We start from the raw sequence: 26,881 nt of genomic DNA on the forward strand, positions 1-26,881 counted from the left end.
ACATATTGAAGATATGAAACAAATCAGTCAATTATAAGGTCCTAAAGATACAAAGCAATTCTATCGAATTTGTGTGAAAACATTATTTGGTTGGAAACATTTTAAATCTTCTCTATCCCTTTAAAAAATGTCTTAATTTCTTTACTTTATAAAACTAAATGATCCCGGTTGAAAGCTCATCTCATCTCAATTAAGTCAATTTAAAGACAAAATTTCAGTTTATGCTTTATATAGCACTAAAATAACACAGGGCTCCAACCCCATGAAATAACAAGGATTCAAAGTTACCATGGATGAAAACATATAACAGAGTCTGAATATCATTCTTTGTTTGCTTCTTTTATCATTTAAAAAAATCTTTCTTTAATGAGTCATAAATCCGTAAGACTTTTCATCTTGAATGGACCTTGAAAATCACATCATAAGACAGTTTCTTCACTTAGAAATGATGAAATAATTGCAAAGAAATGCAGTTTAAGAGATTAAGTGATCTTAACATGAAATTCATCATCAAACACCTAATTTAGAATCTGAAAATAACAGTATCATAGAACACATACGGGGCGTTACTCCCCTTCCTTACTCTCTCCAGGTTTCAGGCTATGTACTTATTGATCAAAGGTAGGCAGGGAAAAGGATAATCAAGATGCACAAATACTGAAATACCAAAGCTTATAACCCACACAACATTAGAAGGCTCTATGACAAAGCTTTCAGGTTGACGTTAAGTCAATTAACTTGCCACTCTAAAGAGATTTAAAAATAATAATGACAGCACTTTGCAGAAATGGTTATAGCCCTCTGGCATTATCTGGGAAAATGACCATTTATGGCTCCATCCACTGTCAACAATTCTACATGCAGCATAAGACATAACACAACTATTTTAAGCTCCACTGTTGAGTAGAGTAAATGTACCTCCCAGCCTTCAATGTGAGACTGCCATTCCTCTAAAACTTCTAACTTCTCCATCTGCCTCTTGGCCTCGTTTATGTTGGGGTAGACAGCTTTCATGGCTTGGAGGGCTTCCATTACTGCTGCGTAGACACTGTGTTTCCTTGGAGTCCGCTTCAGCAACTCCTGTTTATACACAAAAAAAACCTAATCGCCCTTTGATCTTCAGCTTTCTGGTATAGCAGGTTCAGAATGACCAGGAAATGAGAACTGCAGAGATCGTGAGAGCCACCTTCAGAAGGGACATCACAAACTCCACTGAAATTCAGATCAATGAATGTACGTTACCCTGACACACATTTTGCAGCTCCTTTAATTTTTTGGCCTTAAAATTATTTTGTTTTAAAAACTAAATTAGATTTCTCCTTTTGAATTGTCAAATATCTCACCTGCAGCATGTAATTTGTTTATAAGATTGACCTCTGCTCCAACAGAAATAGAACTCTGTATGTCTTCCTAGAGTCTTAGCGGAACAGTAAGTCTTTAAATAAATATGTCCCATAATTTCAAAAATAATTTCAATGCCTTATTTCCTAAAACACTTTTGAGAAACTACAAAAACATGCCATGAGTAAAGCAAAATTTTTAAATGATGTCTTATACTCTAGCAAAATAAGTAACTTACAAGTTCCATGATACTCCATCACTAACGGAGCAATTTATGCTATTTACACCAATAACTCAGTTTCACTTTCTACAGTGAATGAATTGCCATAGGCCTCTCCAAAGCTTTTTTTGTTGTTGTTTTGATTTGGGTTTTTTTTTTTTTTTTTTGGCATTTTATGGTTTTGTCCATTCAGGATATCAGAGCAAGCGTGATCTTTAATCTTTTAAATATATTAAAAGGTTTTGTTTAGAAGCACGAAATTAAACATCTTCACCCACTGTCTAGACAGTTGTGACCACATTGATTTTCATTAGTCATTTGTCTCTTTACTACAGTTGCCATCATCACATTAACTAACACAATTACAGAAATCCTGGGGCAAGTCTTTAAAATAAGTTTCTTCATTCTTAACATCCAATGGGAAACTATGCAGTTGTTATACTCTCTTGAGGTCTGTTGCTGTTGAAACTTCTGCCATAAACTTTGACCCTGCATTCAGTATGTTCACATTCCGTTCTGCAGGGCTAGCACCAGAAGAGTGCACATTACATCACTCCCAAGACAAGATTTAAAAACTTATGTTGGATCACAAATCCATAAAAGAGATATGCTGGCTTCTCTAAAAATTCTAAAGTGCAGAAGTATTTGTAAATTATGTGAAGTGGTCAAGTCAGTCTGCAGACTGTGATTTGAGGTCCTATGGAATTGTGCCAGTGCGTATCTGTGAAGTTGAGACATGAATGTAGACAATGTGAAACAGCAAGAAAAATGAGTAGTACTAATCGTTTGTCAGTTACTTTTAATCAACATTGTACTGGTTGGCCATGCCAATAATTTCAAGTTCCACAAAGATGACCGATAGATTGTATAACACACAGCCTAACCCCTAATGCTTTTCTCCGAATAAATAAAACCAACCAAAATCAAAGAGACTATAGGCACAATGGTACAACAACAACAAAATTATCAACACCAACATATCTACTACACAAATAAATAGTTTCTTCATGTTTCTTTGTGAAGATAATCATCCAAAGAAGGGGAAAGATGTCATCTTTCCACTTCTCGAAGGAGCTCTGAGTTGATCTTTTTCTTCCTAAGCAAGGATGTGTCCATTGTTCTATCTTTGGAGAGGTCAGATCAGCCAACCCTATCTGGTGGTCATCCCCATCCAGAAGTGATTTAGAACAACTACTTAGCATGATATCCTTCTCTTAATAGCACTATCCCTTCTGACTCTTACAACAAACAAATGCCTGGGATTCCAAAATCAGGGCCAGGAATAGCTGACGTGATCTGAGTCACCAAGTCAAGAGTCTGAAAGGACTCTCAGAAAGACAGGAGTCACGTTTGCCCCAATCTTACTGAACTGAAGACCATATTAAAGGTCTGCAAAACTGAAGATCCCCATGTTAGCTTCCCTCTGTGGCTTAAGCAAGCAATTTTGACTTGTTTTTTTAATAAGGAGAAATTGTTTTCAAAGAAATTTTACACAAAAACCCAATTATGCAACTCATGGAAGTTGTAGTTAAAAAATTTTTTTTAAGTTCAAATTCCTTACATTTGTTTCTCAAAAAGTAAATCAATAAGAACACCAGTTGATATGTGCATAACATATTGAAATATTTTAAAAATTTAGAGAGCAAGCAGTAGTTCATCTATTAAGATAAATCAGAATCAAATATATATGAATAATAGCAGCTAACATATACGGAGTACATAATAACTAACATATACGGAGTACATACTGTGCTAAATGATTTGCATAAAAGTTGAATTACTATTTTTATGTAATACATTTTCCATATGTGTGTATGTATATATGTATATACACACATACACAGACATACACATCCATTATACACATCCTTGCAGACATACGCTACAATTTCATCATCATTTTTTCTGCTTCATTAATAAAAACCCAAGGCTTTAAGAAGTTAGATTATGTGGGGGCACCTGGGTGGCTCAGTGGGTTAAAGCCTCTGTCTTCGGCTCAGATCATGATCCCAGAGGCCTGGGATCCAGCCCCGCATCCGGCTCTCTGCTCAGCGGGGAGCCTGCTTCCCTCTCTCTCTCTCTCTGCCAGCCTCTCTGCCTACTTGTGATCTCTGTTTGTCAAATAAATAAAAATAAAATCTTAAAAAAAAAAAAAGAAGTTAGGTTATGTGTTCAGTCATAGTAAGCAGAATACTTAGGATCTGAACTCAGAGTTCCTGTGCTCAACCGCCAACCCAAACTGCTGTTCTAGTTCCAAGAAGCACCATTTCCAGAATTGCTATTCTAATCTATTCACATATTCTTACAGTACAAGCATAATTAGCACATTAAAATGTGTATTTCACAGTAACACTTTTAGTCATTGTAATGAGACAATGGCCTATGACTATTAATGCATCCACAGGCAGTATTTGCTTAGCACGGTCGTTCTACATCCTACCATTTATTGTCCCATGTGACCCACAACATTCCCTGAATACTGATTCAAAAACCAAACTGTGAAATTAGGTAACTTTCACTTTAAGTTCATTAGCATCAAGAGGAGACCAGTGTAAGGGGAAGTCAAAAAATACAACAATAGTGGATTTACTTAAGATAACGAACCCTGTAGACAATATGCAATATAAACTTGTCATAAGGTATTTAATGGGATCTATCTTGAAACTAATGCATTTACTCTAAATGAAACTCAAACGGATAAGTTTTCTACAAAGAGCACTAAAAAGTCTCTTTTCCTAAAAGATTTGTTTCCTAATCCATATATATGTGATGAAATAGCTATTTTCCCTAGTAAGTATAATCTGCCCTTTTTTTAGAAAATCAGATTATTTAAAAGAAAAACATTTTAAAGCAAAATATGCAGCAAAATATGCAGATACAAGGAAAATACTACAGTGAAATAAACACATAAAATACCTTCAAAAGGAGAGGGTATTTGCAAATTCTTTGTATTGGTGTTACTAAATATCCTTCCAGGGGAACATCTGTATTCTTCCGTCCTCCAAGTAGCATGCAGTTCTGCAGTGGAAATAAAAATAATTAATCGCAATTTTTTAAAGCTGGAGCCATGAAATTTTCTTCTATCATAAAATTTTCTGCTAAAATCTTTTGAAAGCCTGTCTTTATACCTTCTTTCTCTGAGATGAGCCTGTGAAATCACAAAGAACATTGACAGAAGACAAAGAGAAGTATTTTCGTATCACGTTAGTTATAGAAACCAAAATAAGTTTTAAATACATACCTTTAAAATTAATTTTTATGTACTATCCTCTAAAGTCTGAGGAAAAAGAAATAGGATAGAGATGGAGGAATAAATGATGGGTAGGTGGATGGATGGATGGATGGACAGATGGGTGGATGAATGGACTGATGGATAAATAAATAACAGACAAAAAGATACACAGATCAATCCTGCTTATAAAAGGAGTTGTGTTGTAGCTGAATTGTGGTGTTGTGCTGTGTTGTAAAGAGCAGGGCCTGAAGACAACCGGGTTCTATACATCCTCACCACTGACTAGTGATGTAACTTTGGGTTGATTTCAGAATGCTAGTTTTCCTGCCTGTAAAACTGTCATGTTTTAACCAAGTGATTGCTCAGTCACTTTTAGCTATAATACCCGACCAGTGACAATGGCCAGTCAGTCTCTGAGAAGGAGGTCAGGTATGATCACCAGAGAGGCAAGATGAACGGAGAAATCTCAAAAGCAGCAATAAGAATAACATGAAATAGAAGGAAAATCAACTCTGATTAAAAAAAAAAAAAGCCTATATCCTCTGAAGCATCTGGTCTTTATTTTATAATTTAAGTATCAATTTAAAAAAGAAAAAGATTAGAAACTTGTGCCAAATCCTTTTCCTACAATGCCTATCAGAGGGACTGGCAAAAAGAAAGTAGTCGATAAATATGTAATAAATGGAGAAAAGGGCTCCTCAGATATCATACTGATAATTTAGCAACCTTTATACCAGCATTTTACAAGGGATGAGACTACTGTCCTACATTCACTGAGAAGAGAGACCAAGAGCTGAGCAGGAAAGGATGAAAATGAAAAGACTTGGGGTAGCAGTATCTGCCCCCCAGCCCCAAATGTCGTGAGCAACTTGGCTTTAGCCAAGTGTATTTGAGTCAGCAAAACTAACATCATGACTTTAACTTCACCCAGACACTTTAGAAGACAGGGGAGCAAAGAAGTGTCCTGACTCAAGCATGCTCTTTGAGGGCTTCATCCCCCCATTGCAATCAGTTTATCAAAATATTTTTTCCAACCCCACATGGTGTTGTCCCCAGAGGAACCGTATGAAACACAACTATGTACATCTCACTGTATTTTCAGTGATGTTTCAGCATCCTTACATACGTTAGCGCCCCTTATAAACACAGCCACCCCTTTCCCTAGCCCCGCGTTGAGGTACCCTAAGAAATTCATGACTGCTTAACACACTGTTATTTCCTTGTCTAAGAGGACTGTACAGATCATGAACTGTCTTCATAATAGCAGAGGTGGGTTGTCACTTTAGACTGGCTTAAGAAAGCCAACTCTCTCTCCATGCGTCTACAAAGAATATCTTCTAAATGAGCTCCCACAGATCTCCCTGATGATGAAAACTGTGCCAGCATACCCAAGTACCCAAATAATACCACCACCAAATCTGTACTCTTACCTGTCTTCCCAAGGGTGACTGTTATTATCCCCCATTTTATGGAGATGGAAAATGACACCAGCGATAAAATCAATTTCTTAAAGTCATTCAGGTAATTAGAGATCACTTAGTACCAGAGCAGGTATTATAAAAGCCAGGTTTCCTACCAGACTATGCTGCAGGATCATCTAAAAACCAACACACTTTGGACTTGACTGGCATGGCTTGACACAATTCAGTCAATAAACTAGATCAAGGGGATCAAAGAGTCAACTGTGCTGAGAACAGACTGGATTCACTAAGACAATGAAGCTTTAACACCTCCTAAAAAGCTCTAAAATTTTAGTGGCATAGAAGCCTCTTCTGGCTGTGGCAGAGAAAAGGGATTAGTAAATCCTCTTCCTAAAAAAAACAACTGTAACCTCAGCAAAATTGTCGAAAATATCAACTTCAGGGCTCTGGAAATCAACTAAAGTCAAACAAAAAAACAGAGAAGTGTTTTTTCCATGAAAAACTGCGGAAATTTCTGGTAAGAAAGGTGGGAGTCTATAGCATTCTCACAAGAGCTTCTCCCACCTTCCCCCTGCCTCCCCGTGCTTCCGCCCTCCTCAGCTCGCCCTGCACAGTGGCCCTATCAAAATGGTGCTTCCACAGTGGCTCTCCTGCAGTGGCCGCATCACAGGGGCCCTGACATAGTGATAGACCCTGAAAACCTGCTTTCAGGTGGGGCTGCAGAAAGTAAATATCTCACTCCTGAGGGCGTTGTCAATAAAGTTAGCACACTATATAAGAAAAATGGAGAATGCCCACAATTCCCTTGGCCTGAGATTATAGCCCTCTTTGGAGCAGATATCAGGCTGTGCATCTGTAAAAAAGACCCAAGGGGGAAGAGGTGTCCCCATGGAAAGAAAAACCTAGATCTGACTTGAAAACTGCCTACTCTCTGAATGTCTCCCCCACCCCCCTAAAGTAACACATAGATCCATAGACAAGATGATTAACGATGTTTGGTCACCTCTGACAAACCACCGACAGAACTAAGTTAAGCAGTTACTGGAGTGACCCCTAAAAAGAGAGGCTAAATTAAAAAACAAAAAATTGAGTAGAGAGAGCAGTTGCACATACAAGAGTCACAGGTTCTTAAATCAAGTCCAGGAAAGTTACAAAAAGACAAAACAGAACAACACAAACAAAAAACAACAACCAACTTCAGGAAATAGACTTGATAAATTAAGATGAATAATGTTCTTAGAGCAATCACCCCCCCAAAAAAATAGTTCAAAAAAATCAAAAGAGGAAATAAAACAGTACACTAAGGAAGGTAAGGGAGGAACAGAGGGGTAACAACAAAAACACATACAGAAAAAACAATAAAATGGTACCTGTCAATACAACAATACCAATAATTCAGTTAAAGATCAATGAATGGAACAGTCCAATCAAAAGTCAGAGATGATCAGGCTGGATAAAAAAATCAAGATCCATAATGATGTACTGTAGTTGGCTAACTGAATTTAAATAAAGTAAAATAAAAAAAAAAAGGCAAGATCCAACTATATACTGTCTCCTAGAGACATGTTTTAGATTCAAAGACCTAAATAGTTTGTAAGGAAAATACTGGAAAAAGATACACAAACAGTACAAGAAGTGTCATGGCTATAATAATATCAGCCAAAACAGACTTTAAGAAAAGAAATATCCCTAGGGACAAAGAAAAACATTTTATGATCAATAGAAATACAAATACAAGCACTTTCAATGAATATATATTTAACAACAGAGCCCCAAAACATATAAAACAAAACTGACATAATTGAAAGGCAAGACAGACAATTTAACAATTATACCTATAGATTTCAATATCCTACCCTCACTGACAGAACACCTAGAGGAAAAGAGAAAGAAGAGAAGAACAACACTATGAACAAAACTGACCTAACATTTATAGAACATTCCACCCAACAGTTACAGAATATGCATAGTTTTTAAGCACACATGGAGCATACAGAGAGGGGGAAAAAAACAAACAAACAAAAAACAAAAAACTCCAGGACAGACCATATGCTAAACCATAAAAATGTCTTAATGAATTTAAAAAGATTTAAATGATTTAATTATATTCTCTGACCAAAATAGAATTAAATTTAAAAAGTCAACTACAGGAAGAAATCTGGAAAATTCCAACCTTGGGAAATAAAATAACGGAATGTTAAAACTCATCATTCTAAGATTTTACCCTACTGACAAGCTCAAAAGTCAACCGGCCAGAGATTTCTGGATGCTGGAAGAACACATAAAACTCCTAGGCCAGAGCTACAGGACTTTTTTTTTTCCCCTGAAAGCAATAGCAGTAGCCAGAGTATCATTATTTTGGGGCCAGTTTGCCAAGGCTCAGTTCCCAAATCGCAACACAAGAAAGACCAGGTGGCCCATGCACATGGATACCAGGAAAGGAGACCTGAAGCTAAGAACCATGCATCTTTCATGAGGGCAGCAGGCGTGACTGCCCGCCACTTAGGAGGAAGAGATATCTCTACCTTCTGATATAAACATCCTTTATATCGTGATATAAACATCCTTTAAAGATCAGCCAGAACAAAAGCAGTCAGTTCCTCCGCTCCGAAAATGTGCAGGGACACAGTCCCATGCAGAACTGCCTTCCAAGACAAACTCTAAATAAAGAATAGACAGATATTACGAAGGAAACGAGACCTTTTCAATAACTGAATGAAACTGAAAACACATGTAAAATTTTATGGAATAAAACTAATGCAGTGTGTAGGACAAAATCATAGCTTTAAACACCTACGTCGGAAAAAGCAAAAAGGTCCCAATAAAAACTCTTGACAAACTATGAATATAGTGGAACTTCTTCAACTGGAAGAGGACATCTGTGACAACAGTAAACTTCACACTTCATGATGAAAAACTGATTGATTTCCCCCAAGATCAGAAACAAGGCAGGCATGTCTGTTCTTATCACTTCTATTCAATAGTAAACTGGTTCTAACCAGTGCAAAACCCAGGGGGGAAAAAAGACATCTATATTGAAAAGGAAGTAATATAACTGTCTACTCTCAGATGACTTCATTCGATATGTAAAGTGTCCTAAAGAGTCTACCAAAAAAACTCCTAGAACTAATACATGAATTTAAAGCACATGATATAAGAATATACAATAAACAAAAATAAATAAAAGTCAAATGCTTATATGGTAGCAATGAACAGTCCAAAAAATGATATTAAGATCATTCCGCTTAGTGAAATAAGTCAATCAGAGAAAGACAACTATCATATGATCTCCCTGATATGAGGACGTGGAGATGCAACATGGGGGGCTAGGAGATAGGAGAAGAATAAATGAAACGAGATGGGATTGGGAGGGAGACAAACCATAAGTGACTCTTAATCTCACAAAAAAAACCTGAGGTTTGCTGGGGGAGGGGGCTTGGGAGAGGGGGAGTGGGCTTATGGACATTGGGGAGGGTATGTGCTATGGTGAGTGCTGTGAAGTGTATGAACCTGGCGATTTACAGACCTGTACCCCTGGGGATAAAAATACATTATATGTTTATAAAAAAAAATAAGAAATAAATAAAAAATTTTAAAAAAGAAAAGAAAAAATCATTCCGATCACAGCAGCATCAAAAAGAGCAAAATACTTGGGGAAAAAATTAACAAAGTAAGTATAAAACCTGAATACAGAATTCTTTTTTTTTTTTTAAAGATTTTATTTATTTATTTGACAGAGAGAGATACAAGTAGGCAGAGAGGCAGGCAGAGAGAGTGAGAGGGAAGCAGGCTCCCCGCCGAGCAGAGAGCCCGATGCGGGACTCGATCCCAGGACCCTGCGATCATGACCTGAGCTGAAGGCAGCGGCTTAAACCACTGAGCCACCCAGGCGCCCCTGAATACAGACTTCTTAAATAAAATGAAAATATGTTCATATGGAAAAAATTTAATAAATCCTACTTCAACAAAATGTAAGAATTCTGATGTCCAAAAGATAACATTTTTAAACAAACCACACTGAGTGGAAATATTCACAAATTATATGTCAGATACAGAAGATGTGTTCCAAAATAAAGAACACTTATAGCTCAATATAAGATAAACATCTCAATTTAAAAATGGAACAAAAGATTTGAATAAGCATTTCACCAACAGGATATATGAATGTCTAATAAGAACATTGAAAGCATGCCTGGTATCAATGGTCATGAGAGAAATGCAAATAAATATCATCTTGAGATAAACTACACATCCACTAACCCAGCTATAATTGCAACTGGTAATACCATGTGTTTGCAAAAATATAAAGAAACTGCAAACGTACATTGCTGGTGTATATGGCACAGTCATTTTGGCAGTTTCTTAAATATACACTTACTATGACCTAGCAATTCCACTCTTAGCATCCATCCAAGAGAATGAAAATATCCAAAGACTTGTACATGAATGTTCATCTCACCATCGTTGATAAAACAGTTCAAACTGGACATTTCCTGACTTTTTCTATACTAATACCTCTCTCTGAAAAGATCTTCAAGGCCCATCATTAATCATACTTGCTTGCTGACCCAAAGTCCATACACCAGCAAATGGATAAATAAAATATGGTATAGCCATACAACGAATACTATCCGGCAATAAAAATGAATGGCATATGGATACATGTTACAATGGAGATGAACCTCAAAACATTTACTCAGTAGAAGAAACCAGGTGTAAAATATTACATTGAACCATTCCATTTATAAGAACTATCCAGAAAAGGCAAACTACAGAGATTGAAAGTAAATCAATTGATAGCCTAGAGTTTACAGGGGTTGTAGAGATGAGCCATGAGCAGGCATGAGGGACTTTTCAGGGTGCTAGAAATCTCTATAACTGGATAGTGGGGATGGTTCCTCCACTCCACAATTGGCTAAATAGTATTGAATTGTACACTTACAATGTGGTCCTTACGGGCAATTAAATTGTCCAAATTACTACCAAAATATGCATTTCTCTGTGCTATCCTAAAGAAATAAAACATATATTCTTGGGACCTGGGTGGCTCAGTGGGTTAAAGCCTCTGCCTTCGGCTCAGGTCATGATCCCAGGGTTCTGGGATCAAGCCCCGTATCCAGCTCTCTGCTTAGCAGGGAGCCTGCTTCTCCCTCTCTCTCTGCCTGCCTCTCTGCCTACTTGTGATCTCTGTCTGTCAAATAAATAAATAAAATCTTTAAAATAACATATATTCTTATTCTTTCTGTGGAAAGTGAGTAAGGAACTTATGCAGGAGAAAGTTCAATCTTGAAATTTCTTTTCTACTATACCCACGAATCGCTTCCTTCCTGTGATGGCCCCATTTACAGCTCTCTTAGCAAAAGCAAATGAAACCCTAGGGAGCTGAGGGATATACAAGCGATGATGAACTCTGGCATAAATGTCTTCTCTCACTAAGAATCTGAGGTTCTCACAAACAATTCATAGTCAGCCAGGAGAGGCCATTATCAGTGTTTTCCCATCCATGAGCTTCTGCCAACTCTCCCTTCTTACGATTAGAGTCCTTTGTGACTTTAGTCTCCTAGCCCGGACACATTTAAAGCATTGTCCCATGAGTAATTTTTGCACCACATTGACGCTAGTCCTTGGTTCCTTAGAGAGCCTAGCAACAAATCACAGCGTATGGTAACACTCATATATATACTTACCAAAAGAAATGTGCGGATTGTTCTTATTTTGTTAAGTTCGAAAAGCAATTTCTGTGCCTTCTCATGGTTACTACAATATTCATCATAGATACCAAACTTGTCTTTCTGTGAATTTGAATAAGGATAAGTTAGAGTCATGGTAATACCTATTTGGAAAGATCAACCTGTGTGATGTTTGTGAACATATTTTATGTGTCCAAAGCGTTTACTATATTTTGGGAGCTCTACTCTGTGTATGTATCTAAGCACACTTCATTTACCAATTTTCTCTGATTCAAGAAGAATAATCTAGGAAAAAAGTTTATACGAACTAGAGTCCAATATGACGTATGCAATACTAAGTAAATGAGCCAAATGGTAGCAAATTACAGAGAAGAGAGTACTTAGCTTTCCTGAGACGGTTCAGATACAGCTTTAAAAAAAAAAAAAAAGTAGTATCTGAGCAAGGTTCAGAGAGATGAATGCATCATTCCCAGGCAGGGTGAGGGAAGAAAGCATTTTAGGAACAGGGAAAAGCATGTGCCTGCTCATGCAGGAATAGAGGGACCTAATACCCTGCAGTTCACATGCACCAATCTGGACAGCTGTGTTTAGGAGGGACACGGACAAACAAGAGAATAGTCAGCAACAAGTGACTAAGATAATGATGGACTTAGAGTCTCCAAATATGAGACTCTCTGTGACAAAGTATGAGAGATCATTTCAAGTAGAATCATTTGTTAGTATAATAAAGTAAGGAAATGGTAGCTACTTTCAGACAGCTGTCATAGTGTAATGGGACTTACAACACTGTGTAGCTCCAAAACACAAAACTAAGACCACTGGGTGGACATTGCAAGGGCAATCCATAATGGGCAGTGGTAGGCAGATTCAGGATTAACATAAAGATCTTCTAGTGTTTATAGCTTTCATTAAAAGAGATCAAGTAGGAACAAGATAAATAACCTTCGTATTTGCCACAGAAGGGGGTACATTCAAAAAGGGAGTAATTTCACCATCATGACCTCTAAGCATCCTTCTGTCATTAGATTTTTCTCTCAGTGGCTAGGATTAGTATCTACCAAAGCAACTCCAATAAGAGGAAGACACAGAAAATGTATTGATCAAATATTAGAACCGAAGTACACCCTCTGGAATTTCCATGACATACATTTGGAAAGCAACACTGAGTGCTATTTTATATAGCCAGCAAAAAATATTTTGAGTTACTTATATTTTGAGTTACTTATTTCAAGAGATGGTATGACCCAAAAGGAAATACGCTTCAGAAATAGTTTAGCTAAATTCATGGATGACAGATTCATAGTGTGTTACTGAGGAAATGGATGTCAGAGTGCAAGATTCCCATGTGAGGCCCTGGACTAAGGCAGCAGATGCTCCAGCTGGCAGAAGATGTGAATTCATTCATGAAGAGGAACAGTCTGCGTTAAGTGGACACAAACATGCGTGGTTTCCAGTCATACCCAAGGAAAGTACGGCTTGATCTTCCTGCGCCAAGGAGCCTCTCTCCATTTAATATTAAGAATACTGTTACGCTGAAAAAATAAATAAAATGAGAAAAAAAAAAAAAATATTAAGTACCTTTATGAAATATTTCCTGATTATAAAAAGAACATATGCAGCTTTGCCCACTCCAGACAGGATTACAGACCTAAAAATTACATACCGGGGGCGCCTGGGTGGCTCAGTGGATTAAGCCGCTGCCTTCGGCTCAGGTCATGATCTCAGGGTCCTGGGATCGAGCCCCGCATCGGGCTCTCTGCTCCGCAGGGAGCCTGCTTCCTCCTCTCTCTCTGCCTGCCTCTCTGCCTACTTGTGATCTCTGTCTATCAAATAAATAAATAAAATCTTAAAAAAAAATTTAAAAAAAAATTACATACCGTTAACTTTCTAAAGGCTAAATAGAAATAAAAATAAACAAAAATTGACTTCTGTGACAAAATACTCTTTTGCATTTTTAACAAAGAGACGAAAATGATTACAGGAGCATGATGTGTAATTTGAAACAACGGAGGACTGACTGGTTATTCTTCTGCACCACTCAGTACGACCTTCTGAGAAACTACCCTTGAAAAACAAGAGACTCCGGCGTCTGTGTACCTAGAGTGACAGGGCTCCTTCACCTGCAGGCTTGTCACCAGCCCATTAACAAGGGAACATTCTGACTCACAAAAGGCTCATCACGCCATTGTAAGAGTAAGGATTTTCTCCCTCAAAAGGGAAATGCTCTATGTTTGGGGGAAACATAAAAATCCATTCATTATGAACAGCCTGAATATTCATTAGGATTCAAAGCTACAGAGGATGCCAAGAACTAACTTGCTGGAGAAAAGAAAAGGCTGTTTGTTCTTCACTGAATAAAATGGATGATGTGAGGACCTCACCCCTTTCCTGGCTCTCAGTGGAAGATTTCATTGGCCTTAAAAGACCCCAAACTTTCGGTGTCACATTTTACTTCTACACTGAGTTCTCACATGCTACTGTGCCAAAAGCTAAACCTTAAAATCTGGGGGATGGGGCAGAGCTTCTAAAATAAACAGAAATTGATCTTACAAAGTGAAGAAAGCGGGTTCCCACTTCTTGTTGAGTGTTAGGTTCTGGATGCAGGCATTCTTCCACGCCTTTTAAAAATGCCTTAGGTACAGCAAGGATATCTTCAATATTTGAGAACAGCATCTACAAATAAATATAATAAGTGCAATAGTGAAGCAGGTCAAAAAAAAAAGTCCATGAGAGGATAGTATTCTCTTTGCAAGCTGAAAATTTCAGGGCATGCTTATCCTTTCTACCCACGCAGAGGGCAGAGGACCAATTTTGTCTGGACATCCTTTCTACTCCTACACAGCTCTGGGAACCAGGAACCCATTCCTGGCTCTCAGGAAAAGCCCGAATAACTAAATCCAAGCGTGACAGTCCCCAACCCATTAGTGAGAATGGGCAGCAGGTAACATAGTGCAGGCAGATTTGCTGGCAGGCTTTTGGGGGCAAAGGCTTCTTTGGTCTCTGGAACAGCATCCTGGAATGGACAGCTTCCCCTCTGGAAAGGTGCTGTGTCTGGAAGTGATAGCTTGGACAGCTACAAGGTCATTTTGCAGGGATGAGAAGAGCCAGCCCTGGGGCAAAGCAGATAACCTGGATGAAAGTGAAGAGCTAGACAGAACCTGGCAATCTTATCCACCTCCCTGAGTCACAGGTCCTGAACCTTCTCTTCTGTCTGGAGTCCCCAAATGAGAGCTGATGTGTCTTCAACTTGTTTGAATAATAAGTGTCTATTGCTTGGGACCAAAAGCACACAAACTAAAATGCTCCCATGGTAAGAGAATTTGAAAGTTCATTTTTAATTTATAAAAAAATAGTCAGAAGAGTCTATAAAAATCCTTGGGAATTTTTTTTTTTTGTAAAATAAAATAGCAAATCAGCACCAAAAATAAATAATCAATAATAATTTAGGCAGCTTAAATGAATAATAACAGTAGTGCAATTAATTTTCATGTACCTCCTCCCCCTTTACAAAACTCTTCATCATTTTCCTTTCCTAAAAGGAAAGGCTTATACATGTGTTTCTGAGTTGAAGACATTATGCAGACATTTTCTGCACCACGGAACCACCCAAATCATTTACTCTTTGGTGATCAAAGACTGAAGTCACATTTGTCCACATCTTGCTTCCTAAGCCACCTCAGGCAATGCTCCTACTTAGGGCTCTGTTCCCCCCTGCTCACAGACACTGAGGTTCTTGGTCATGTGTTTGTTTTTCTTCCTCTTTTCAAACTGCCCAAAGGCCTCGGCAAAAAATTGTTCCATGTCTTCTATGCCTCTACGTCCTCATCACTCTGTTTCTTTTCCCAAAACCTCTTTCCCTTTATCTCAGGGTCGTCCACACAAGTGACTGGCACAGAACTTATAGTGGAACTGAGGAGAAGCTCAAGAGCCTAGAGTAACATCCCACAGAAGAAATTTTAACTAAAAGGGAATGTGTGCTTGGGTTGAGGGCAGACTGTGCCTCTTCTCACCTTCACTGTTTCTTCTGTTACATTTTGATCAATTTTTGATGCAGCACACTGGTTCATTCAGTGTAAGAAAACCTGCATGAAAAAAACAAAAAAAAAGATATTGTGAAGGCAACATTAGGTTAATAAAATAACAGGGTGTTGATTAGAACTAAATTTTTTATAGGAAACCAGAGTTTAAAAACCCAGTAACTCCTGAGAATAATTGTTTAGTTGTAAAAGGTGAAACCCTGGTTCACAGTGGTTTCTCCCTGGGAATATATCCTTCAGAATTTGGGGGCAAGGGGCGCCTGGGTGGCTCAGTGGGTTAAGCTGCTGCCTTCGGCTCAGGTCATGATCTCAGGGTCCTGGAATCGAGTCCTGCATCGGGCTCTCTGCTCAGCGGCGAGTCTGCTTCTCTCTCTCTCTCTGCCTGCCCCTCTGTCTACTTGTGATCTCTCTCTGTCAAATAAATAAATAAAATCTTTAAAAAAAAAAAAGAATTTGGGGGCAAGACCAAAAGTGATCATGTATATATGAACTAAATTTATCCACCACGATCTCAATGTTCTGTGGTAAACAGTTAGGAGTCAAAATTTCCTAAATTTCTAAGTCTTGCGAAGTACAAAACACCAAAATCTAATGAAAAATTATGAATAATGAATAATGAAATATTGAATAATGAAAATAATGAAATAATGAATAATGAAAAATGTATCTCCTTCAACTCATTTTTTGTCCTCCCCACTCTTTCCGTCAGGCATGCACAGCAGATCACTCTTAAAAGTCACACAGACATGTTCATTGCTATAACATTTTCAGATAGTTGTGGATATTCTTCTTTAATACAACACCATACCTCAGGTCATTTCTTAAAGGGTAGTCATGATTTTTAATCTGAAACCAACCATATCAGTGAACTCTCCACACTCTGTTGCATTAACACCAACTGATCTATCTGCAGTTTGAAGAGATCTATTATATATGCTTGATGCTATAAGGTATTTTAGCAATGATGCACTAGGAGTTAAACATATCTTCAAGATATTAACACATTTTGTTATTTAATATCAAAGAAAACCCACATCACAATAGTTAGTATCAGTATCCAACTCATTAGAAAAATCTGTAAGTATGAGGAAAGTATCGAGCTCATAGATATAAATTTTCCAAAACTCAAAATTCACTTGCAAACTTGAATTTATCATCATCAGCAAATACTATCAGTTGTTTTCCTTGAGGTGACAAGCTTACTTCATCCTTTTTGAAAAAAAACTATCTGCCAAATGCCTGAATGCCAGGAAACTGAAACATAGTTTATCTCACAGTTGTTATTTCAAGTAAATATAATGTTCCATAGCAACTCAACCACAAATTCTAGTCCCTGGAGACAACCATATTTTTGAGTATGAGCAGAAGTACTAGGTATACTTCCCATTTCATCACACAGAATATTAAAAAGACACATGCTCAAGAGTCAGGACTTAATAAAACTCGTAATTTTTACAGCTTTAAGTGAAATTGGCATCCCCTTGTCACTCCCTCATGAGTGAGGACCAGGAAGTATGTCGTGGCTACTAGTAGAGTTTGGTGCCACTGCTGGATTCACACTAAAACATCAGCAGTTTTACACATGACTGATTTTCCCCCACCAGTGTAAGCAACAGCACAGTAGCGGGTCAGGGGGGTGGGGGGGAAGCAAACGAAGTCTTAGAAGTCTTAGTATTACCACGAGAATAGCTTTGACCTTACATATTCTCCAAAAGGATTTTTGCAAAACGCCAAAAACCTGCAAAGCACCAGTTGAGAGCCACTGTTTTAGGTATATAAAACATATCAATAAACAAAATAGTCAAGAATTTCTGCTCTTATTCTAGTGGGAGGAGGCAGACGATATGCAATAAACATAATAAACATATTCAGCGTACTAGAAGCTAGGTGCTAAAACTGAGCAACGAACTTACTGTAATAATAACATATCTACACACAATTGAAAAAAATTATTATTAAATGTTACCAAACATTTAAATTATACCAAGTCTCTACAATCTCTTTCAGAAAACAGGAGTAGAAGAAACATTTCCTAACTTGTTTTATGAGGCCAGCATCATCCTAATACCAAAACCAAAGACTTCACAAGAAAATAACAGACCAATATCACTTATAAGTATAAAAGTTCTAAGTGGGGCGCCTGGGTGGCTCGGTGGGTTAAAGCCTCTGCCTTAGGCTCAGGTCCTGATCTCAGGGTCCTGGGATCAAGCCCAGCATAGGCTCTCTGCTCAGTGGCGAGCCTGTTGCCTCCTCTCTCTCTGCCTGCCTCTGCCTACTTGTGATCTCTATCTGTAAAATAAATAAATACAATCTTTACAAAAGTTCTAAGCAGGGGCGCCTGGGTGGCTCAGTGGGTTAAAGCCTCTGCCTTCGGCTCAGGTCATGATGCCAGGGTCCTGGGATCGAGCCCAGCATCTGGCTCTCTGCTCAGCAAGGAGCCTGCTTCCTCCCCTCTCTCTGCCTGCTTCTCTGCCTACTTGTGATCTCTGTCTGTCAAATAAATAAATAAAATCTTAAAAAAAAAAGAAAAGAAAAAAGTTCTAAGCAAAATATTAACAAGTAAAAGCCAAAAATATCTAAAAACAATTGTACTCCACAACCAAGGGGAATTTACCATAGGTATGCAAAGCTGGTTCAACATTCTAAAATCAGTTAATGAAATCCATCTCATTACCGATCTAAAAAGAAAAATCATACGATGTGATCAAAAGATGAAGAAAAAAGCATTTGACAATTCCAACACCCACTCATGACAAATACTCAGTAAACTAAGAATACAAGGGAATGTCCTCAACATTATTAAAAAAAAAATCTTTTAAAAAAACCCTACAGCTAACATCATATATAATGGTGAGAAACTAGAAAATTTCCCATTACAATCAGGACCAAGGCAAATCCTGTCACCACTCCTTTTCAGCATTGTCTTCCATTTCCTAGTTAATACAGTAAGACAAAAAGGGAAGTAAAAGGCTTATAGGTTGGAAAGGAAAAATAAAACTGTCTTTGTTCACAAACGATATGATTGTCAGTGTGGGAAATGCAAAAGAATCGACAAAAAACCTCCTGGAACTTAGAAGCAATTATAGCAAAGTTGCAGGATACGTGGTTAATATACAAAATTCACTCACTTTCCTCTGTGCCAGCAATGAACAAATGGAATTGAAATTAAAAACACAATACCATTTACATTAGCACCTCCAAAAATGAAATACTTAGGTATAAATCTAACAAAATATGTACAACAGGAGGAAAGCCACAAAACTCTGATAAAAATATACCAAAAGAGACTAAATAAATGGAGAGAGGCAGTCCACATTAATGGATAGGAAGACTCGGTAATGTCAAGATGCTAGTTCTTCCCAACCTGATTTAACACAACTTTAATCAAAATTCTAGCAAGTTCTTTGGTGGATATCAACAAAACGATTATAAGTTTATATGGAGAATGAAAGACTCAGAATAGTCAAAACAGTACTAAAAAAAAATAAGGAAAAAGTCACAAGACTGACACTACTGGATTTCAAGGCTTAATATAAAGCCATAATCAAAACAGTATGGAATTGGTTAAAGAACAAATAGATAAATGAAATACAACAGAGAGCCCAGAAACAGACTCACACAAATATAGTCAACTAAGCTTTGACAAAGGAGCAAAGGCTATGCTATTCAATGGAGAAAGGACAGTCTTTCTAACAAACAGTGCTGGGAACAACTGGACATCCACATGTAAAAAGATTAGAAAAAAAAAATCTAGACACAGACCTTACATCCTTCAGAAGAATTAGCTCAAAATGGATCAGACCCAGATATAAAATACAAAAGCCTAAAGTGCCTAGAATTAACATAGGGGGAAATTTCTAGGTGATGATATGGTGATGACTTTTTTAGATGTAACACCAAAGGCATGATCCATGAAAAAAAAAATTGACAATCCAGACATCATTAAAATTAAAAACTTTTCCTCTGTGATGACAAGAGAATGAGAAGACAAGCCACAAACCAGAAAGTATTTCCCTAAGAATTATATGACACATGTGATAAAGAATCATAGTCCAAAATGTACAAAGTAAAATTCAACAATAAGAAACTCAACAATGAAATTTAAAAATGGGCAGAACTGAACAGACACCTCACCGAAGATATACTCATGGCAAATAAGCGTATGAAAAGGTGTTCAAATCTTGTGTCATTAGGCAGCTACAAATTAAAAGAACAATGAAATACTACACACCTATCAGAAAGGAGAAAATCCAAAATACTCAGAGTGCCAAAGGCTGTCAGGCTGGGGAATAATCAGAAACACTCACTCATTGCTGGTGGGAATGCAAACTGATACAGCCACTTTGGGAAACAGTTTGGCATATTCTTACCATAAATGTTCTCACCATGCCAATTCAGCGATCGTGTTCCTTAGAAGTTACCTAAATGAGCTGAAAATTTATCCATAACAAAACCTGCACCTGCAAGTTCACAGCAGCTGTATTCATTAATGACAAAAGTGGGAAGCAAACAAGATATCCTTCAGTAAGTGAATGGATAAATACATCCAAACGATGGAATATTCTCAACCTAAAAAAGAAATGAGCATGATCTGGCCCCTCCATCCTCTCATATTCTGTCTCATCCCAGCTTCCCCATTCTGGGCCACTGCCCAACCACAGCCACCTCTCTGTGCCTCCCCAACAAGCCACGCCTACTTCCACCTTGGCACCTTTTCACAACCTGCTTCCTCAGCCTAAAACCCTCTTCATCTGGCTGCCTCCTACTGTCACTCACTCCTAAGCTTCAGGTCTTTCATGGCCATCCAGTCTAAGTGTTCCCTTTCCCACCCCCCATCATTACCTACCTACCCCATTACTCTACTTTATCTACCCTATGGCACTACCTGCTCCTCCATGTCCCATTTTATGTATTTGTTTACTAGTCCCCCACCTTTATACCAGAGCTCTGTGAAGGCAGTCTACCTGTTTTGTTCACTCGGGTTTCCCCCGTGTCTCCCAACAATACCTGGCACTTGGTAAGCACTCAATAACTTTAGTGGTATAAGTAAAAAATATTTTCTTCACTAGAGGGTCTTTGTTTCTAAAGACCACCAGACTGTGTAGTATTAATTCCCCTCGTGTATTATCTTCCCAGCTATTAGAATACAGCTAATCATCAGCAACTTAGAATATAAGAATATCATACAATCGCTTTTCTTTTTCATCATCATATACCAGGGTACCTCAATATTAACACTCTGGACACTTGTGTCAGAAAAATGTTGGTTGTGGGGTTTGTCCTGTACATGTAGGATGTTTAAGTGTTTCATGGCCTGCACTGACTAGATGCTAACAGCAACTACCATCCCAGTTGCAACCACCAAAAATGTCTCTCCACATTGCCATGACTCAGCACCCCCACAGTGGTGCAGTTGAGCGCCCCTGGTATATACAATCCCCAAATACCTATAGCACTATTAAGGAAATTCACAAATTTGAGACTAAAAGCTTCTGCATTATCAACATCTCTGGGCTACATGATAAAAATAATTTTTTCTGGCTTCCTGGGTTTTAAGCAATGTCCCCTATTTCTCCATATATCTTCTTATTTCAATGATTTTGTTAGATTATAAGTAAAAAGTCCACCACATTTTTATAAAATTATTAGGCAGAATTTAAAGTTCCTTTCAAACAAAGCAGATTTTTTAAAGCTCCCTTTGTTGTATAGTTTCAATTCAGACACGATGAACAACAATTATAAAATACTTGGAGTTTGCATGTCTGTTCTCCATCAGACTATATAACACTACAGAAAATGTATGGGCAGCATGTTTTCATCTTTTGGAACAGATATTAGTTTGTCCCTAGTCTGCCATGACAACATTCCACCCATACAAAGCTCCAAAAACAGAGAATAATAAATCACTTGTCACTTGTTCAGTAGCACTGAAGACTAACCCTCTTGGGCATCTATCTCTCTACAAACGATTAAAGGAAAATATATGTCACCCTGGGTTACTCAGATAGATGCCTAAAAAGATCACAGGGATACCAAACAGTATGTCAATATCCAGAGGAAAAAATCTTGGAATGTTGGTGTTTTTTCATGATTCAGAACCAAAAGGATTTATTACGTCCTATTTGTTGAGAGCCTGTTAATATGTACTCAATTTCCCACAAAAAGATGTTTTATTCTTTCTCAAAACAACTATTATTTCAAAATTAACATCACCAACATCTAGACGAAGATCATTTTTCACCATACAACCATACTTTTTAAACTTCCTTGGCTGAAACTTCTCCAGGATTTGAGGATAATTAAAACATTATTTAGTGTCTTCTGTTTGACCTCAATGTGTTAAAAGGCAGCATGACAGAACTGTGCTCTTCAGGACTTCTCAGGGGCAAGAATTTATGAAGGATCAGCATGTAATCGGTAATCTAACCACATACAAGGCACAAGATTTTAAGGATGGTTAATAGGTGGTTAGAGAGCCACTAGTGAAAATGGACAGAAGATGAAGGAAAAACCAAAACCATGATGAATGGAATCTCGGAGATGCATAAAATGGAAAGGAGAGTAAGAATCAGAATAATTATTAAGTGATTTCAAAGCATACCAAGCTTTTCTGAAGTGTGTTTTTTTGCCAATTTTTGTTATTTTGTTAAGTTTTTGGTTTTCTCTTGTGTGTTTTTGTGATTTCAATTCCTATGTCTCATCCTCACCGCTCAGCCCATAAAAGATAAATAATAGCCATCTTTCTTGGATATTTAACTTCCATTGACTTAAGGCAGTGAGTTGAGTCTAAAGCGGAGATAGAAAGCAGTAGAGGTATTTTGAACATAACACAATTGGTTAAAATATTGTTTCAACTGCTACTGTTTAAGGAAATAAAAACATTTACATAAAAAAATCAATCATTACAGTCCCTCTTCAAATGCTAGGAAAAAAAAAAAATCAACACAGGTTCCACATCCTGAATGGTAGCAATAGCCTGGAGCAAAAGCAACCACAAGTTCCCTTCACAGGCTGCAGTCATCACTATTCCCTGTTACCCTCAGACCAAAACTAAATGGCAATTGTTTTTTATTCTCAACACTAATATTGTCATCTAATTTATATAAAATTCATTTTACTGATTTTTGTGACTTAGAAATCTCTGTGGCCCTTTAAATTTTCAGCACATAATCTTGAGGTTTTGCCAAGGCCCTGTTACCTTTTATAAAGCTTTCTTTAATAGTAATCATTCTGTTAGGGTCCGTGATCAAAGGACAAAAACCAACACAAAGTGAAAGTCAAGCAAAGCTTTACTTCCAAGCATCGAAAATCAAACCAACCAGTGGCGGCCCTCTCTTACAAAGAGGCGATGACAACCAGGACACCGACTCTGGAGGTTCCCCTTACCAGGCGAGGCGAAGCGAGGCCAGGCCAGGCCGCTCCCCTTACCCCGCGAGGCGGCGAGGCGAGGCCCAGCCGCTCCCCTTACCAGGCGAGGCAAGGCGAGGTGAGGCCAGGCCGCTCCCCTTACCTGGCAAGGCGAGGCGAGCCGAGGCCAGGCTGCTCCCCTGATGCTGGGAGAGGCGAGGCCAGGCCAGGCCGCTCCCCCGCGAGGCGGCAAGGCAGCGAGGGAGGCGGGGAAGCGAGGCGGCTAGGCCGCTCCCCAGCGAGGGAGGCGGCGAGGCCGCTCCCCCGCGAGGTTCATGACGCTCTGCTCCTGAGGATTACAATGCTCCCAAGGATGCTGGTCCCAAGGACCATGCTCCCGACGACTACCACGCTACCACTACTACCCCAAAGACTATTACTAACCCCCCGCCTCACAGACTAACCTTTATAGAGGTGCTTGAGCCCGGCCCACACACAGATGGCCAATGAGAATGCAACACACAAGGAAAACTGCACAGTCACCCTGGGTCAGCAATAGGGGTGGCCAATTGAATCCCAATTCACCACAGCAAATATATGTGCACCCCGCTGATTGGATGTCTCCATCCAACCTGGCCCGCCCCCATATCCGGGGCCTGCAAGCAAGTTCCTCTGGGAGGGGCAGGGTCAACCCAAGCCCACAAGGAAATGGCTCTCTCTGGCCAACCAGGCCCTTACAATTCCACACTTCTAACTTCTATTTGATTTTATTTTCAAAGTTTGCTTATTTTTAGTAATCACTACACCCAACAGGGGGCTTGAACTCAGCATCCTGACATCAAGTCGCATGGTCCCCTGACTGAGCCCCCAGAGTTCTAAGTTTTAAAATGGCACTTGGTCTTAAAGTATTAGAGTGAAAAATTCCCCCGAAGAGAAGAGAAAAAGCTTGAAGAAAAAGCATGAAGAAAACTGGAGCCTATTGACTTAACATCTGTTTTTCCAAGGCATTAACAATTATATTAGATGTTAATTCTAACATAAAGTTTACATTTTTTTTTCAGATGGGCCTGTCATTTTACTTTATCAGCCTGTGTGAGTTCTGTCCATACCAAGATCATGAAGGACATCACTGAAATCAAAGCCATAGTGTGGCCTTACTCCACATACATTGTTCAACTTTTCTTAGTACTTTGTGCTCTAAGTCCTCTCAAGGATGATAGATGGGCTGCAGTCTCTATAAACACCTTACCGTTTGGTCTTGAATTAATTTTTTCTACCTTCTTTGCATTTGTTAGTTTTTAAATTTCTGAAATGTGTAGAAAATATGACTGAAGAGACTCGGCCAACTAAGCCACCCAAATATCCCAAAGTACTATTATTATTAACCTAATTTAATGTGTGAGGAAACCAAGGCTCAGAGCCTTGGCTGCATTCCCTGCCTATGAGACATACTGTATCTGCATAGGTGTGTGGTAGGTGTTTATAGGTGTGTTGAGGAGGATTAGCTCTGAGGGGTTTCAAAACAGCAGACTATAAACATTGGGCACTTCTTAATCTTATTTATTTAGTTGTTTTTTTCCTGAAGTTTGGTGTATCACTGACCATTCCGGAAAAAGACATCAATCACCCAAAACAATATAAAGGAACACAAGATCATCATGAATCAAATGATACGTGGAATATATAAGCCAAGAGAAATTTATTGCCAAAAGTCACTTTATTAAAAAATATTTAATAGTTTAAAATAAAGTAAAATGACAGGCCAACCTGAAAAAAAGTTCTACAGAAAAGTCAGGTACAGAAAAGAAGACTAATATCCTTGGAGCTGCCTTAGCTCTTCTGAATGCTATCAACTCTTTATAGCACCAAGAGAACCATTAAACAAACATGGCGCATTAGGCGAGATTATAGAACAAAAATTAAAATCTATTCCTTTATGTATTACAAGTCATAATATTTGTAAAAGAGCTCAAAGTCAAATGAAAATAATGAACCTTTCATTACATTCTGAATTAATAACAAAAAAGGGTATTTCCAATATCTCAGAATTTGGGGTGCCATTTAATAAGATAAAAGTATGTTTCCGGTGTTGGTGATTGATATGGGATAAAATGAATTTCCAAGGGCCATTCATAAGCTTATACGAACATACTTGTGAAAATGTTTCCTCAATAAAATGCCGGCTCAATTAACTTATTTTTAATATTGCACAAATATTTAGTCAGAGATGCCAGGAGACTATTGTGGTTCTAATATAATACTTCAGATTGTGCTGCTCAGGAATTCACAGTGATATCAGATAACTTAAAAAACACAGCACAATGAAAGAAAAGGCTAAGCAGGAAGTACAAAGCACACTATATAGATAATATTCTCAAGCACAAATTTTTCTCTGGCACAGGAAACTGGTCATTTCCCAAATTTAAAGTGCAGAACACTATTCCTGTTTAAGTCGTTATTTGAGAATTCAGGTCCCATGAAAAGGAAATGTAGCTGGGGCACCTGGGTGGCTCAGTAGGTTAAAGCCTCTGCCTTAGCCTCAGGTCATGATCTCAGGGTCCTGGGATCGAGCCCCACATTGGGCTCTCTGCTCAGCAGGGAGCCTGCTTCTTCCCTCTCTCTGCCTGCCTCTCTGCCTACTTGTGATCTCTCTCTATCAAATAAATAAAATATTAAAAAAAAAGAAAGAAAAGAAAATGTAGCAGTGATGGAAGGAAAAGTATTTAGTGCTGGAAAATAACCCAGAGAAATGACTTGAGGATCCCAACACAAGGATTCATCTCTGCCTGGTATCCAGACCTCATTTTTTTTTTCAAACTCTGTTCTAGCTCACTATAAAAATCCCACAAGGTAGAGAAGAAAGGTTTTTTAAATTTGCTTCATGATACATATATGCTTGAACTAATTTTAAATTTAAATTTAAATTTTTTATTTAGAAATTTCTGTATCTATTTTACCTTTTCTTCAGAACTCCTAAAATTGTTCATTCCTATCCTTAAGATACATATGACTTTTCTACCAACATCCTTTTGCCCCTTCTGACTTACCATACCCCCTTCTCTCCTTTCTTCATGTCTAGATATTCAACATACCATCCACTTCTCAGTCTGTAGTTCTGTTTCCTTTCCATTTTCATTCTATTTGAACTCTACTTCTAAAAGGAACTAATGTATAGTAATGTTAACAGTTAGTTTGGGGCTAGTACACATCAGTGGAACAGAAGAGAGCCCAGAAAACACTCTGAGTAGGAGGGAATTCTGTATCTGAAACCAGTGGTGCTTTTTTTTTTTTAATTAATTTACTCATTATAGAGAAAAAGCACACTTGCGAGCATGCACAGGGGAGAGGAGAGAGGGGCAGAGGGAGGAGGAGAGAGAGAATCCTCAAGTTGACTCCATGCTGGCCCACAGCCCCACTGGAGCCCAGTCTTACAACCTTAAGATCATGACCTGAGCCGAAATCAAGAGTGTGAGCCTTAACCTACTGACCCACCCAGATGCCCCATGAAGCACGTGGTACTTTCAATCAGTGGGGAAGGAATGCACAGGTGTTGAGACAACAGACAGTCCAGTTTGTAGACTTTGTCAACTTAA

The 26,881-nt window shown here is 38.3% G+C and overlaps 1 pseudogene; it reads right to left on the minus strand.

Annotated features, from left to right (window-relative positions):
• LOC123946204 overlaps nt 1-26,881 on the minus strand; it is a 928,361-nt pseudogene that overhangs the window by 847,799 nt on the left and 53,681 nt on the right.

Source organism: Meles meles, chromosome 1, assembly GCF_922984935.1.
Source record: "Meles meles chromosome 1, mMelMel3.1 paternal haplotype, whole genome shotgun sequence".
NCBI lineage: Eukaryota > Metazoa > Chordata > Mammalia > Carnivora > Mustelidae > Meles > Meles meles.